We start from the raw sequence: 18,268 nt of genomic DNA, 5'->3' as shown, positions 1-18,268 counted from the left end.
CAAGTTATTCTTTTCCCACTAAGATTTTAAATCGTCCACTTAAATATTTAATGAAAATCGCGAAACCCTAATGTAATAAAAGTTTTTGCCAATGTTAATTAATTTGTATAAAATTATTCCGTTCGTTTTAAAAGTTGTTTTAATACAGCTTTGAACAAAATCGATATATAATAAATCTATTCAAAATAAAAATTTAAACTTAAATTGAACTTAAACTTAAATTCTTTTCATTTTTTATTGACAAATTATTAAAAATATAAGTTTAAGTAAAATAGAAGCACAATCAATATATTGAGAAAAGTCTACAAAAATATATATTTTAAAGTCGCAAATTACCAAAAACTACACAAAAAATTTGAGTACTAATTTTTAAATAGTTTTTTAATTGTAATAACAAAATGATATTTTTTAAAATGTTTCTTTATATTTTAAAACCTATTTATTACAATAGTGCTTTTTCTTATAAATATGTAGCACTATAAACAACACACCAGTTCTAATAAAAAGTGGTTAGGAGCTTATATTTCTGCAAGTTGGACATTGGTTTCTTGTTTTTTGCTTTTCATTGTCATCGACTCTGTACTCATTCCAATATACATCTGAAGGTGCATCATTATCTGCTACCACGGGAGAGCATACTGAACCTGAAGACGTATTTTCTTCTATAGGAGATGCTTCTGAATATGGAGCAAAAGCTTCATCCGAATATACCTCTGAAGGTGCATCATTATTTTCTTCCAATGTTGGTGTTTCTGAATCAAAAATTTCTAATTCTTTAAATTCTGAATCTGGAACTTCTAATTCTATTACTTCTGATTCTAGTATTTCTGAAGCTGGAAATTCTGAGTCTAGAGCTGGTGATTCTGAATACTGGGTTTTTACTTCATCTGAAACTTTTGAATCTGAGTTTTCGCTTAAAACGTCTGAACACGAGTCTTTTTCCGACTTATCATTTTTATTTTCATCCAAAGTTAGAAAAGAATCTTCATCAGAAATTTTATTCAACTCAAAATCTACGCTTAAATTTTCTGAATCAACTTTCACAGAGGCTTCTGAACCTACATCCGAAGATTCATTTTTTGTGTTTATGGTTTCTTCTTCTACTGATGTATCAGCTTCATCAAAAGATAGAAACGGATCCTCATCGGAATTTTCACTTCTTATTTCAAACCACTCTTCAATGCAGGTCCTGCAGTTTAAATGTCCGCAAGGCAAGCGGCAAACTTCAGCACCAATTTCCAGCTCAGCCAAGCAAATGTTGCACTTTTGAATTTCTCCGTTCTCGTCTGCAGATCCTTCGTACTTGGAGCATATTCGGTTAAAGTAGGAACGAGAAACTTTTTCTTCTAAGAAAGCTAAGCTTCTTTTTAAAACAATCATTTCCATTTTAGAGTAAAATGAATACCCTGTAATTTTTTGTGCCTCTGAAGATCCTAAGAGTTTTTCGTAACACAGTTTTTCAAGCTGTTCATCTGAATTTAATTTCTCGTTAAGAGATTCCCCAAGTAATTTTAGTAAATCAGAAGTATTGAAAACGCATTTATTTTTGAGATAAAATTTTGTAGAGTATTTTTCTTCCATTAAGCCTCTTTTTTTTATTAGGTCCTTAAAACTAGAAAATCTGATAAAATTTAGACCATTTTTCGAGTAGTCAAAAACTACTTCGGAAGACTTAACAATGGTTTTTGAGGAGTTTGTGAAGTAGATAGCTTTCAACTCAATAACACTTTTGTGTGCTACTGAGAATTTATAAAATTCTTTTATTATTTCTTCAAATTTTCTAACGTGTAGATAATTGTCTTCTAACTCCGATTTTTCGGTGATTTCACTTAAAAAATGTATATATGCGTTTGATACATCTAAGAAATAATTCACAAATTTTGCATTTATTTGATAGTTAAATGAAAATTTTTTTAAAGTTTTCATCACATCTTCGTAAGAAACTGACTTAATAGAATACTGTAAGCTTTTTTTTCCCAAAAAATAGTTTTCTTTTAGCTTTTCCATACCTATTTCTGTAAGGTTTTCGTCATTGAAGAAGATTTTTAGAGCTTCCAGAATATTTTTTCTTTTGAATTTAATACTAAAATACCCTATTGGTTGTTTATTTTTATCTCCATCACTAATTTTACTTAAATACTCTTCTACATTTATCAGATAGTTGTAATCAACCAGTTTAACATCATCGTTCAAGTAATAAAAACAAACTTTTTTTGTTTTGTTTGTGTGATTGGATTTAAATACTATTGCATTTAACTTAAAGAACTCTATGTGAACGTACAGAAACTCAAATAAATGCTTTCTGATTTCTTTAAACTTGTCTCTACAATAAGAATTATCTCCAGAAAAATTAGATTCATTTTGAATGATCTCAAACATAGTACTTGTATGGAATTCTATAATTTTTTCAATAGTGTCATAAAACATCTGCAGACATTTTTGTTCTTCAAAAGTAAAATAGCTCTCTTCAAAATTATATTCATCCATACAAAAATGTTCATCACAGATTGAAACGTCCTTCGGCAAGTTTTCACACCTTTATGATTTTATAAAAATTATTTCATAGGTTTATTGTTTAATTAATAGATTTTACTTTAAATTGTTCTTAGATTGTTAGTATTTTATCTATGTTTTGTTTTAATTATTAACTGTAAAACTTTAAATAAAAAATACTGACTTTCTTATGCAGAAGTGATTTAAATTGACAGAGATTTATAAACTTTTAATGAAGTAAAAGGTGTAAAAGTTTATTTTTGTAGCAAGCCTAAACTATAAAACTACAAATGTTTTTTTTTGACTTTATCCAATACACAAACAATTTTTTAGAGTACTTAGGTTTTCGTTTCCACTTTTAGCAAAGGAAAATAAAATAAAAGTAAGTTTATGACAATTTTTTAATAATATATAAAAAACTTTGTAAAACAAAAAAATACAAGCCTGCGTGCTTTCCGGAAATTCAGTGATAAAATTTTATAAAATTTAAGGTACCTATCACTAGTTGAAACAAAAAAAAAAAAGATTAAGCTAAAAAGTTAAAAAAATAGTTTGTCAATCTCAGTAAAAAAGTATAAATATAATTCATAAATTACAAACTAACAATGACATTTTTGGTGTTTCGTTTTCTTTTATTTCTTGGTTATAAACGGTACTCATTTTAAGCCTTGTAAAAACAATAAGAGGTAAAGTTTTAATTGTATTTTATTAGAGATAACTTAGTACGAAAGTTGTTACTAACTAAATCAAAATCTTTTCTACTAAGTCTACTAAAGTAATATTATTTTGTTATCCAGGTGACACACATGATTTTACTAATTAAAAAAATAAGTATAAAATTATATTAAAAAAGTTATAAAAATAGTTATATAAAGTTGTTATGTTGATTTAATAGCACTACATGAATATCATTAGAATACCAAAAAGTATTTGAATTAAAAAATATATAAGGTGTCCACATATATTTTATATTGAGCTGGTATTGACACTTTAACAAACCAGGTAACTAATTAGGTTTATGAAATGATAAAACAAAAGGTTTAATCTATAATTTCAATAAGGTTTTACATCGTGATTCAGACTGTAGTTATTTTGTTTATTAGTGGGAGACATATGCAATAAATTATCAATGTAAAAGTTTTAAACTCTTGAATACTAAATGTTTTAATCAAGTTAAGAAATTGAAAATATTAGTACTGTTCAGTGACCTCATTTTAACATATTTATACAGTACTTTAATAGCCTTAACTATACTTTATTTGGTGAAAAGCTTATAGTTTTACATTTTAAGCTGTTAATTTTAACCCTAAGTGTCTGCGAGCAAAATACTTTGTTATATGCGATTAAAATAACTTAAAAAACTTACTAAAATCTGGTTATTTTCAATAAAAAGTTTTCTCATTAAAAAATAATGATTACATCCTTTTACTAAAATTATAATCTTACTGATTAAAACAAACTCAAACCTAAAAAAGCATTAAAATTTATTGTAAATTGTTATAAATCTATTAATACACTAACAGACTTTTACTTAACAGTGCATGTTTAACATATCTTAACTATGATATATTTCTTAATTAGTTACTAAACTTTCTAGATGATACAAAAAATAAATCTGAGAAAATGTTAGACTTAAAACATATGTTTATACTTAAACATCCAAGTTATCTTTTCAATGTAAGCACAGTACAATTTAATTTTAAATTTTTAAGTTAACTTCTAGAATTCAAATACCAAAATATAACAAATGTTTAAAACTTTTTGTTTAAAAGTTGAATCTTTTAGTTGCAACAACAGTGGTTTAGTTTAAATTGCAGCATTTTCTATTTGGTTATTTTTTAAATAACTATTTAGAACTAACTTAATAGTTTTTACAAACTTCTTTATACATATATTAACTTCTCTAGTATTCTTTCAGTGATAGATGGACTTTTTAAAAGAGAGTTAAGTATATAAATATATGGTAAGCTGAGATTACTATCTCAGGTTAACTTATAATCAATTAACCGATTTTTATGAAAAAACCTAAAAATACTTTTCTTTTTTTTCTTTTTGCAAATATAACTTGCTTTATTATAGTTACATTTTTGGATTTAGAAAAGTATTAAAAAGAAATAAACTAATAAATTATTTAATGTAGGAATTTTTTTTAGTTATTGTTGTTCATTGTTGTTGCTTTATTTTACTTTTTTTTTTCATTAAGTGCATAGTGTATAAATGTTACAATATTTATGTTTATATTATATAAAAGTTAAATTCAGTATATGGTAAAATTCACTTTCTTTTTAAAATAAGAAAATGTTTATAATGTTTTACATCTATTTATTCAAATATTAACTTATATAAAAAAAACTTTTAGCTTAAAATATTGATATAATATTTCAATTTTATCTTGTTTAAAAGGTTGAGACCTATTTTTAAGGTATTTTCATTTCTGCTATTAGTATTGTTTATCTCGTTTTATAAATTAACTTTTACTAATTTTTTAAGTCTAGAAGTGTTATTTACTTCTGTGTTTATTCTTTTGAAGTTTTAGGCTTAGACTGTATGTTTCTATCTCACTAGACAAGTTTTTAAATAAACTAACAAAAAAAACTTTCTTAAGTGAACACATAACTTATTTAACTTTCGTTTAATTTTATTTTTTATTCTTTCATTTTATTGGTAGTTTTATTTCTTAAGATTAAAAGTTCAGATTAAGAAATTTATTTTTTTATCTCATAATAATTGTTAAAGCATGTGATGTACGACTTAATAACCGAAAGGTTTTTTCGTACACAAAGTCGTTAGACTAAACTTTTTGATAATATGTATAATATATTCGAATTCTTATGCAAAAGTTTTAAAATAAAGAACTTGAGCTATTAAATGTTTAATTTTTTGATTTTCTATATAGTTTAGTCGTTGCTATCTTTAAAATGTTAAAACTAATAAAAACTCAAAAGAAAGTATGTTTTATGAAAAGTAACTTATTTGTGTCATTTAATTTAAACTTTTAGATTACGGAAATATAATAGTATAGTTCTAGGTTATGTAAATATATACTTATGCATAATGTTTATAAAAGTTATAAGGACTTCCAATACAGTTAGTTTTGAGTAGTTATAAACTGTATAGAGTATGTATATAAAATGAAATTATACATATGTAGATTTTTTGGTCTGGTAGTAAAAAAAAAAACAATGAGTATATGTGAAAAAGCTTCTTTAAAGAGATAGGTGTAAAAAAGTTTTTAATTTGTTAGTGCTTCTATGCTCAAATTGTTTTTATTCCAAAGAAGTACTATTGAAAATAAAAATGACTTGTAAATCAATATTTATAAAATGTTATACTGACTCAAGTTGACCAACTTCTTAGAACTCAAAAAACTTAATACTTAAAAAATATCAAAAAATTCTCATGAAAGTTAAAAGAAGTCAGACATCGAAAAACTCTTTTATTTCACGGCTTTTTTGGCTATCAATTTTGTTCATCATGATAAAACGAATATTCACTATTTTCAAGTACACAACACTGTAGTTAAACCAGTCTTCACAAGAAAAAAAAGTGTTTAAATCCTTTAGCTACAAAAATAACATCAAATAGATGAAAAGTGTCCAACTTACTAGTCAGCATAACTTAACTTAAGTTTTGTTTACTAAATAATAAAACTTGTACTTATTTAAACTCTTAACCGTATATTTTTACGTCATAATACCTTAAACTTTTTTAAAAGTAGTATATTAGTAAAAATTTTAAGCTAATTTTATCACCTTATAAAGAAATATAGTATTATTTCGACAATATTTGTGAAAAAAAGTAATTTTAAATTTAAACTTTCTAAATTACAATTGGTAAATTAAAAGTTTCCAAAACTTTATTTTTCATTATAGTAAAAAATTTAGGTTTATTAAAAAAAAAACTTGTAGTACAACTCAATCACGAAGTTTTAATCTAAGCTTAAACTTTTAACACATTAAAAGTGATCCATTGTGCAAAACTTTGTGCTGAATTGACCATCCATGCTAAAGTGCTATTTTGTGCAAAAAGAAACCGTGATATTCCGACCTCTTCCCAAATAAAAGAAGTGTGAAAAAACTATAACAAAAATTAAGCAATGTTTTGCACGGTAAGAAATTTGCCGTTTAGAATTGTACTACGTAAACTGTTGGCTCTTATCAGAAGATTTTTTTAGCAGAAAAACTGACATTATAAAGTTTTTTAGTCAGTTAGAAGTGCAGTCACCTCTTGCAATTCTACGCACATCGTGTTGTAATCAAAATTGCGCAATTAAACGAAAGGTTTCAAATATACCTACTGCGTTACCTTCTTTCTTTCATTGCATTTGATTAAAAACAGTCTGGCGGCTTTCCCACTTTTTTGTTTTCAGGAATATTTTTCATTCAAGTTGTACATATATGAGAAAAGTTTTTAAAATAAAAATGTTTATGTGTAAACAAATATTTTTTCTTCTTTGTTTCTTGCCCACCTAAGATTTAAGATCTTTCTCTAATATTATGTAAAACTAGTTTTTTCTTAACTAGTAAAAGTAACATAAGTATTGTGAGGAGTTGAAAGTTGTACCTTGTTTTACTTAAAACTATAAAGAAGGCTAAGACTTTGAAAACATGAAGAGCAAAGCCATAGATTTTAATAGGTTCCTTAAGCAAGGAACAAACAAAAAATGCAAATATCTATCTCTTCCTGTATTTGTCAAATATTTAGTTTAAATTTTATAGAAATACTACTTTTTAACTATCCATCAATTTATTTTTTAGAATTCCAAAATGTGTAACTAGACGAGAGTGCGTAACTAAACAAGTACGTAGATTCGCGAAAAGTAACTGTATTTTGTATTCTGCAGCCAAAGTTTAAATCATGAAATAATAAAAAAACTGTAGTCTACAAAGTTTACAAAGCATATAAATTATAAAAATTAAGTAAATTAAACATATAAGAAACTATCAAAATAACTAAAACTAAAACCATACAAACAAAACTGCGTAGAATAACAAAAAAAATTAAAGTTGTATGACTAGACTAGTATGTAATTCAGTCAGCTACATTAAAGCTTTGATTTGTACATAATACTATTTTTTTTTTAATTTCGTTTCAAATAGTATCATAAACTATTGTTTGAAATCTATAAATTTCTTTAAGTAATTATTCAAGAAAAATTCTATAACTTTTATCAATAATCTTAGTGTTTAACAGTTATTTATTTATATTTAATTGATTATATAATATCTATTTATTATGTGTTTAAATGTTTCTAAATATACTCATAGTAAAGTAAACTAAGTCTTAAATACATAGTTATGTGTTTATAAGTAATTAGTTTAACTTAATAACATCTAAATAGTAAAAAAAACTGTTTATTAACTAATGGCTTTTTAGTAAAATTGACAACAAGTTGACAAAAACACCAACGTAGAAACTTTTATGAAAACAAACAGAGCTGTTATATTTGTATAAAAGTGCTTCTGTTAAAACTACCAACAAAATTGATCAGAAAACTACTTATATCATTAAACTTAACAACGTTTTTCGTTTACATAGACATGCAGTTTATACATATAAATAAATGTAAAATACTTATTAAGTATAACAACAAAATATATTGATATAAAAACAATATATAATGTAACATAAGTTCTAGCAAAATTTATTGGCAAGTAAACAAACCATATTTTTAATTTATAACAAAAGTTAAATAATAAATTTATTTGTACCTATAAAAAAGTTCTTTATTTAAAAACTTTAAAAAAAGTTTTACCAACAGTTTTTATCAGTCTCTTAAAAAAACTATTACAGCTTAAAAATGTTTTGTTAAGTTTGATCTACTGATTATTACTTGAAAAATTCAACCAATTTAAGCTCTAGTTCAACCCTTAGCAATATATAAAACCAATTCTCACTTCCTTGTTTTTTATAATTAATAATTTATAACAAAAATAATTAAAAAATATCTTTACATTTTTAATGTAATGTTAATTTTAATAATGTAAATGTTAGCTTTGATCTGCATTATTCAATTAAACATTTACACTGTATAATTACTACACTACAAATCATAAAAACTTTAATTACAAAAACATCTTTACTATATTTCAAAATTCTTTTTTAAATAATAGATATAGTTTTTTGATTAATTTTGTAGGTAACTTTAACAGAAGCACTTTTATATAAGTATAACAGCTCTGTTTACGTTGGTGTTTTTATCAAGTTGTTGTCAAACTATCATAAACTTAACCAAAATGACATTAGTTAATAAACAGTTTTTATTATTTAAATGTTAAATTCTTAACTTATTGTATAAAAGTATTTGTTTTTAAGGTTATTTTAGTTTATAAAGTTAGGTTTATAACTAATTAAGCAAAATTAAAAAGTTAGAAAGAACTGTAAAAGTATAAAACAATAATTTTATCAAGTACATTTGTAGAATTTTGAATAAAAAAATAATTAGAGAACTTATTTAGATTTCAAACAATAATTGATGACATACAAAAAATATATTAAGAGAAAAAAAAATGTAGTATTTTGTGCACATGAAAGCACTTATGTAGCCGACAGACTCTGACGTTTACAGCAACCTGCCAAAACACTTCCTAGGTACCCCATGCCGGTAGGGTACACATTTTAAGCCGAAAAATACTTTTTCCAACATACTTTGTTATTTTTTACTTTTAAAAAATTCTAAAAGTAGTAATAAAAAACTATTATGTTACAAAGTAGGTATAATATGTTTAATTTTAATAAAAAAAAAACTTAAAAGAAACAGAAAAGAATTTATAAACTTATAAGTTGTATAATAAATCCAATACTTAAATAAACATACTGCAGTTTTTATATTTAACATAAATATCGAACATAGCAGTTTAATTTTGCCTACGCCATTATTAAAGCATAAAAATAAAGAATATCTAAAAAGTCATAAAAAGATTTCATGACCGAAAATAATAAACAGTGCAATTTATATTTAGCTTAAGTGACCTGAGAATGTGGTAACCATGATAAATATATATAAACGAAACAAGTAAAAATAAAATTTATAAAACTAATAAAATTTTAAAGCATTTTTTTAATCTATTACTCCCACTATTGACTATAGAAACAACAGCATACTACGACCTTCTAAAGAGTACAATACCATTTTATACTTTACAATACAACTTTATTATACAACTAGTTAAATGAAAAAAAGTTAAATAATAAGTAATTGTAGCAAAATTTGATAATCCTAAACTAGCTTTTTTGAGTACACACAATTTAATAAAAGCATGATCAATGTTTTCATAAGTTTTTTTTAATTAGTAGCTAATTACAGTTCTACGTAAACTTTAAAGGTACAACAAAATAAAATAAAAATAATAAAAAACTTATGGGTTGAATATAGATATAGTTAGAAATAAAAATATATATATATATATATAATAAGGTTGTTATTTAAACTTAAACACCTTCTATTGAGCCACACTTGAAGGGTTTTTAAATAATTCATTAGAAAAATAAGATTTCAAAAATACTGGTACACGTGTTTCATAAGACTAGACGCTTTAATCTTCAGCCAGCTAAATTTAAAATAAAAAGCACTTTGTAATGAAGCAAAAGTTATACAAAAAAACAAAAAGCAGTATGACGTAATATTGTGCATAAGAAGAATTCAGTACAAACATCGATCTACCATCTAACTTTCAAACAACTAAAATTAACAAAAACAACAGTTAAATGACTATAAAATACTTCAAAATCTATTGTATTTTAAGAGGAGCTTTTTCATATGTCGACAAGACGATATGAATTCGCTCCTCTTATTTAAACAACCTTCTTTTTTTAACGCATACATATCGGCTGTTGATTCTTTTAAGCACAGCCTACAAACAGGGTTATTACCATCTGCTATTGGCTGCGCTTTTTTTATCACCTCCCAAGTTAATTTAAAATAAATGTTTTTGCGCTTTAGGCAGCAAACATACTTCGAAAGCTCAGTTTCATTTTCGTATACACCATCTTTGAAAATTTTTTTATGTTTAGCATACCGAAATCTGAATTGAGTGGAGCATAAGCCGATGTAGAACTTCTTTTCAAGGTCGGAGTTAACTGTTCCTTGTAAACAATGTTCTCTAAACGGCAATTTCCCCCCTTCAAATTATATTTACAGCCACCAGCGCAATTACACTGATTTTTGATTAAATTACTTTTATTTAAAATCCTTTAATTGTGTGACTTAATTAATCTTTCCAAATTCGCCATACATGAATAACTGATTCGCATATAATGTTTGTTAAAGATCTTAGATAATGGGTTATTTTTGTTGAAATGTTTTTTTACAAGATTTATAAATTCTTTATATATATATATATATATACATAGAAATAACATACACAAAATAAACTTTTGCTTGGTACAGCTGTTTCTGCGTTTAATACGCGTCCTCAGCCAAGTTTTATTCAATGAAAAGTAAACTTGTAAGTACAGCAATAAAATTATACAAAATTAGGTAATATGTAAAAAAATAATACTTACATATAAGTACATATACAAATAAATACTTAAAACTTTTAATAACAAGTTAGTTTTTTTTATAATGAACATTATTATTTTCGGTGATTTTTTATTAAGATTCATTTGTAAACTTAAGTAATTATACTTGATTAGACTTAATATAGGGGATTTTTGACCAAAATATCCTAGATACGCACTACCGGTTGGTGTGCAAGACTATTCAAATTACAACAATTCAAATTCCAACAAATTAAATTCCGTCAATTCAAACTCGACAATTCAAACTCCGATAACTCAAATTCGGACAATTCAAATCAGGACAATTCAGACTCGGACAACTCAAATGCGAACTTAAATAAGATGATTAAAACTAAAACATATGTTGCAATAACTAATACAAAGCGAATTATAATTGCCTTTTAGATTTGAGATATTACAATTTTAATAAAGTTATTTTTTCAGTTTTCGCAAAAAAATAAATTTTGCTTTATGTAAATAAATAAATTATTAGAAGTAGAAATCTTATAGAAATATATGACTAGTAAGAAAAAATCTAAAATAGTCTTAACAATTTAGATATAAAAGACAAGTAATCTTAAAAAATATGTATACTTTTTCAATAAGTATATAAATTATCATTAGCATAAACCGATTAAAAAATAACACTGAGTTTTCTTTGTAATGATATAAACTCATTTGACTAATTAAATGTAGTTCTATAAATTAATTTAATTACGATTAAGTATGCTAAAAACAAAAACTAGTTATCACTGTTTTTATTAAGCTAATTTTTTTTCAATTATGTTGATCATCATTAAAGCATAATTTAACAAGAAACTGCTTCAAAAAATCTTCCATCTATTACATACATATTATAAGTAAGAAATAAACTGATTACAAATGATAATTCAATAGTCTAACTAGACTTATGTAATGTAGTCACAAACAAGAAGTTGAGGACCGAGTCACGGTTACAAGACCAAGACTCGAGTTATGATTGCAAAAACTAAAACGAGTATTACAATACCGTATTTTGATGTCCTTATCAATACAATAACCTTTTTTACCATATTTTTGCTATTTTATTTTTCAGACTTTTACAATTAGAAGATATAACTTGAATAAGTATTTTAATCAATATTTTTCATTGAAAATGTTTCTATTTTTTTTAATGACATAAAACTTTTCTTAAAGTAAACATTGTATTTTATGTTTATAATTTTTTGTTAAAAAAATTTATTTTTACAAACTGATGGAAATACTTGTTTTTAGTAATTTTTATAGTGGTTATGCTTATAATAAAATCAATTTAATTTACTTATGTAATTGAAAAGTATTATTTTCCTTATAAAAAAAATTATACAAATCAGTATCAGTCGAACAAATATTGATTATATTAAAAAACACCACAATTACTTGATAAATTTAATTTTTTAGAAACTTACACTTAACTAAACATTACTGTTCTTAACTTAGTGCCAAATTTTCATAAATTTAGGAAATATTTAAGTTTAACTTTTAACTTCGTAAAATTTAAATATTAATCAACTATTAAAGTTAATCGAAAAATTTAATTGATTATATATAAGAAAGTTTTGTGCCTGGTAATAAAAAACAGTTCCTCTGTTAATAAATAACGTTCATAAAATGTTTCAATATTATATATGTTGTCAAAAGTGACATTTTAAATGAATTTTTTTAAGTATTTAGAATTTTATGTTTGTCATAACCATTGACCAAACTAACACTAATCCTAAAAAATACAAAAGTTTGATTACTAAAAATTACATTTTAAGCGAAATCTTACAACTTTTTATTAAGTTTTCGGAATCATCTATTTGTGGCATCCTTGTGCTGGAGTATTATATCAATAATATGTCATTCTATATTTAATAACGATATTCAATTCAATATAAATAAAAACATTACCACTGATTTTTAACAAAACGAAATGCTACGACAAATTGGTGTTTTTATCAGTATACGTAATTTACTATTTAATTTTTATATATTTTATCTAACATCAAATTCTTATAGTCTTTTATTTGTGAAATTATGATAAAAGTTTTATAAATACTTTCTAATATTTACCTTTGCGGGCTGGATCCGGCCCGTACGTTGCCCACTCCTACTCTATAACAAAAGGAAAATTAAAAGCCTAAACAGCATCTTGGAGACTTAAAAATATAAAATAACAAACTTAAAAACACACCGTTAAAAAACGACAAATATGGAGAAATACAACAAATAATTATGAAAAATTAAATCTTATTGTTTAAAAATAACTTTTCTTTTAATAAAATATAATTTTATTTCGATTATATTTTATACTTATATTAAAGTTAAAGTTAATTTTTTGAAAAAATAATGAATAAAAAGACTTATGATGTCAAAGCTTTAATAGCAAAAAACTGAAAAGAGGTTACTTGCTATAAAAATTAATAAATCTTAAAACTTTATTTTATTTTGTTGATTTAATTATCGGAATTCAGTTGTCGGCATTTGAACTGTCAAAATTAAAATTGTCGGGTTTGAAATGTCGGAGTTTAAGTTGACGAAATTTGAACTGTTTGAATTGTCATGTAATCGCCGGTTGGGTATGGTATGGTACGGTACGCACTTTTGCACTGTGTTTAAAGTACATATCTAGGTGGCAGGCTACTGTGGTGATGTAATTTCAAAGTTATTTTGTTTTTTGTTATTCTACACCAGGTTTTTCCAAACCCATGCCTCTTTTAAAGAAATAAAAAAACCTATATAGTGTACAATTCAAAATATAGTCTGTGGCTTCCCTTAAGTTTCTTATATATTTTCCATAATATCTAGTATATGATTCAAAACTACCATTTAAAAGGGTAGCTGTCAAACTTGCATAAGCTTACAGATTTCTCGAGGGCAAAAAATTGCACGAATCGAGGGTAAGGGTTAGAGGTAACAGTGATAGAGAAAATATTTAATAAAATTAAGGGCCTCCACAAGCCGTAAAAAGGGGAGCCACAGACAATATTTTAAATTTTACTCTATATATTTTTGAAAAATATTGTTGGAGGAGGCTATAGGTTTTTTTATTAGTATAAAATTAAACTTATAATGAGTTATTTATTAAAATTAAACATAAAAAAAAAATTAATTAAAAAAAGTTTAAAAAGTGCAAAAAATATATAAAATAAATTAATAGATAAGGACAAAAATGGGGTTGATTTTGAAGGCGGTCAGATTTTGATACTATACCTATTATCAAAATATTAAAAATTAGAAAAAAAACAACGACCCTTGAGAAAACAGCAAAGTAAGAATATTATTATTATTTTCTTTTTTATCTAAAACATCAGTTGGAGTAAAAATGTCCAAAAAAACTTTTTTTCTAAGGAGCCCACTAAAAAGTCAACGCCAAATCCAATAGATTTTTTTTAATTAAAAGCGAAAGAGCGTTCTCTAGAATAAAGAAATCTTTGTTAGCTTTAAAGATAAAGAAAGTAAATGGATCTAAAGTTTTACTTTTTTAGAAATTGCAAAAAATGCTAATCGAGCTAAGTTAACGCTCGTAAATAACACTTATAAAGTATTTTAAAAGTAAAGAACCAGTATAGTCAAAATCTTTTTCCTTACATAAAACAGGTTTCCTTATTAAAATAATATATTCTAATTTAATTAAATCGAAAACATTACTACAAGTTTTAATAATATTAGACTTAATTAGACTATAACTGTTTCCACATGTTGAGTTATTAACCAAATGTTCTACAATAGATGAACGTTTATTTTTGGGACATGCTCTTTTATCCTTTTCGTTAGATGTCTTGTTGTTAATCGAATACAGATTGCTTTACACCACTAGCTGTATTGGTAAATTACCATACTTTTATTTAAGTTTAATATTGGATCCTTACCACCTAATGTTGTTAGTGGTTAAAAGGTGAAGACGATTAAAGGTGTTAATAGGGTTTGCTGCATAATAAATAAAAATTTCATACATTATTAAAAGCTCAGAAGTGTTAGAAAAAAAAAAGATAATTAATAAGAAATACTTATCATGAAGCAAATTTTTTCTACAAAAACTTAAAAAAACAAGGGTAGTTTTATTCCTAGTTTAAAAGTGTAGAGATGGCTTTTGCAGTTGTAGTACGTCTCATAGTTTTTTACAATTCCGTAAGTTAATACTCTACTTAGTTTTTTGTTACTGTTTAAGTTTATTATCAAGGTTAACAAAAACAAATTAACTTATTTGTACTTTGTTTTCAATTTTAAGCAGTTACTATTACCAGTCTTTTTTTATTTTGAAGCATAGAAATAACAAAAACAAAAGCTTGTCTTATATCTTAATTTATCTATAACAGATAATAAAAATTATAGTAAGATCTCATTTTCGGAGCTTGATTTTTTCTTCTTCTTAGTCAGACGTATATGTTAGAATCATTTTTAAAATAAAGTTTTTCAGCAATGCCAATTGATTTTTTAATTATAACCTAAAAACTGTTGCACAAACTGTTTCTAATAATTTCTAGTAATATAATGCTTCATTATCAAAATAGCTTGTGTTCTATTTACATAACAAAAAAAATTTAAATGTTTAGGATCCGGGTTTAGCCAGATCCTAATTTTATTTATCTGGTAGACCACTAGTCATTATACTTTTTAATACTTCTAAATCCGTACTGCGTTTATAGGTAAACTGTTCTGAGTTTTTATTTTAGTTTTAAACGATTTAAACAAAACAACATTAAGTAGTTAAAGACATAGTAATAACATTCATGATATATTAATAGTAATATAATAAACCGATAAAGATGATAATATTTTATTAATATTAATCAGCTTCCGTGATATTAGATTCTCTCAAACAATCTATAAGAATCTTCTACAAGTATATGAATAAGTTATTACGTTTTAAAAGTAAGAAATAAGCTATCTTTAAACTATAAAAAAAATTTAGTATTTTAAATATACTTATTAGAATTTAATTTTACTTTACTAGCAAACAACAAAAGACAAAACTGGTAAAAAAACAACGATTTATTCGACAACAATTTTATAAATAAGTTTAGTTAACTATTTCAGAGATAAAGAAAAACTTGACATTAAGTTTAACACTGTAGAAAATAAATATTTTTTAAGTATAATTTAAGTGGTGTATTATCTATAAAACAGTTCATCGCAGACAACAACTCGCAGACAACTTAGTAACCACGATTGTTGAAAAAGACATTTCTTAATGTTTTAAGAAAATTTCTTAAAAACCATAGATGGATGAGCTGACTAATTTAAAACTTCCATCCTTTTCTGAAACTCTAGTAAATAAACAATTCCTTTGGTTCACACCCGAGTTCTAAGCTCGTTTCTTCAGACCATTCTTCGTTTTCAATGTCAAATTGTGCTGTTGTACAAGAAGACCTGCTAAAGACCACGATTTTGTTTTTAATTGTCACGCATTGCATTTGATCACCCGAGTGTTTGTTTTATCGGAACGGAAAATGTCAGTGAAAGTTTTTTTTTTCTTGGTAAAGAAACTCTTTTTACTAATTTTACTATAGTTGTTATATGTTATTCGACACAACTTTAATAAACTTAATAATAGGAATAGTTTAGTAAGCCGCAACTTTTGATTGTTATCATTTATCAAGCAGTTTAATTTTAAAATAAAAGTGTTTTATTCTGTCCTAAATGCTAAAAATTAGTTCTTTTGACAGTTAAGTTAATCACTTTAATCATGACGTAAAACACAAGTCTTTTGATAGCTAAATTAACTTTTAAACTGACACTAAAACTTGTCTTGTGTTTAATAACATCTTAATAGAACAATTTTATCATTTTAGAAATGCCTAATTATATAAATTTTAATTGTATCAGTTGTATAAGTGACTTTCTCAAATAAATAACCAACTTCAGTTATTTTTACTTTTAAACTTTGAAAAACATTTTTTTACTTACTACTTTAATTTAGTGTTATATAAAGCCAAAGTAGTTTCCTAATGAAAAATCAATCATAAAAATTTTTTAGGGACTTGTTTTTTGATCAAGTTAAAACATTTTGATGTTATAACCAAGATTAAAAAAAGGAAAAATTGTTGTATTAGTTTTTATTATTTCTAATAAAGTTATAAGTATTTCATTTATTTTTAGTTATTAGAAGTTTATTATTGGATCAATTCTTTATAAGTTTGGGTAAGGTGTGTTAGAGATAAGAGTATAAATAAAAAAAAAAGTTTTTAGAATTTTACTGACTCAGCAAATATTAGGGGAAATACCGTCACATTACAACAAGACTTGTTTATATAAACAATAGGGCTGAATATTCTACAAATGTGTCGCTGATTGGCTGATCTATTTTAATTGAGATAAAACTATCCAACCGTGAATTTTGATGCTAACTACCATATTTTGTTGCCACAAGTTGTTACAAATTAGCAAAACACTTCGTTTAAAATTCAAAAGTCTGTTCTCAAATATTAAACCTTACTAGTTTCAGAAATTTGTATACAATTTAACTGTAATACATCTGTAGCATGAAAAAAAATTATTAAATAATAATTTAATTGAAGATTACTTTTTTACTGCTAATATAAGGTTATGAGTGAAGGGTTCTATTATTTTTGTACAAAAATTCACAGTAATTACCTAGGATGAAGTTGCACCAATATCAAGCTGAAATTATATTGAATATTATTGTCTTTTTAACCATCATTTAAGGCTAAAAATCAATGTTTTATGCCAACTTTTTTAAATCTAAAAATATACTTTGTTTCAAACAAGCTTTAAATACATTTATTAACTAACATTTAAATACTTCTCCCTAGTATTATTCATTTTTTAATTGTGCCTTCTTTTTCATTGAGTGTAAAAACTGTTTTCTAAGTTAACTATTTTTAATTAAAAGTGGAAAAGTGTTGGTTTGTAAAAAAGTGTAGCTTCGCGCAAAATTGACGCTCGTGCATTTCTGAAATTTACCCAAAATAGTTACGTCATAAACTATAAAGAGTTAAATGTAAGTGTTCCTTCCGCTGTGTAAAAGTTTAAACTTCGGAATAAGTGGTTTTAATGATTGAAAGCTATGTATTAAATAAATTTTATAGTATTAGAACAGTAAAGAATATGCAAAATTTATTAAAAAATATATGAAAAAGTAAAACAATACAACAACTAAAACAGTAAGAACACAAAAAAAGCCGCCATTAAAATAGTTTTAAGTTGTACTTCTCATTATTTTTAAATTTTCGGCTTAAGAGTGTTAATAAGCAACAGTTCTAGAACTGAGAACTAGTAAGTTGTGAGTCTTTCTCGCACTAGATAAATT

This window comes from Thalia democratica, chromosome 9 (genome assembly GCF_965202585.1).
Source record: "Thalia democratica chromosome 9, ktThaDemo2.hap1.1, whole genome shotgun sequence".
Classification (NCBI taxonomy): Eukaryota; Metazoa; Chordata; class Thaliacea; order Salpida; family Salpidae; genus Thalia; species Thalia democratica.
Note: the sequence above shows the minus strand (reverse complement) of the source record.